Source organism: Rhincodon typus, chromosome 1, assembly GCF_021869965.1.
Source record: "Rhincodon typus isolate 14 chromosome 1, sRhiTyp1.1, whole genome shotgun sequence".
NCBI classification, from domain to species: Eukaryota; Metazoa; Chordata; class Chondrichthyes; order Orectolobiformes; family Rhincodontidae; genus Rhincodon; species Rhincodon typus.
In genome coordinates, this window is record NC_063332.1 from 169,224,355 (window position 1) to 169,224,755 (window position 401).

Here is a 401-nt window from a genome sequence, read left to right on the forward strand (position 1 = left end):
TGATGCTGCCTGGCCTGCTGTGCTCCTCCAGCTCCACACTGTGCTATCTCCAGCATCGGTAGTTCTTACTAACTCTGAGTGACACCTAATTTTTGGTTCATGCTGCTGAAGAAACCTGAGGTGATCAGTCCCTGCACTGCAAGCTAATATTCAGAGGATTCCTAATATCATTAAAATATGCAACGAGTCTAACATCAAGAAAGCCTCAGAAGAGACTGGCTTGTTGATTTTAGGAGCAGGTGGAACATGCATCCAGACTAGGATCAGGCTGCTTCACTGCTGTTTTTGTTTTGATTATGTCTGGAACAGTTCTGGTCAAGGACAGGACTTCCAAATAGTGTAATAAAATGAAGAACTGTGGATGCTGGAAATCTGAAACAAACACAGAAATTGCTGGAGAA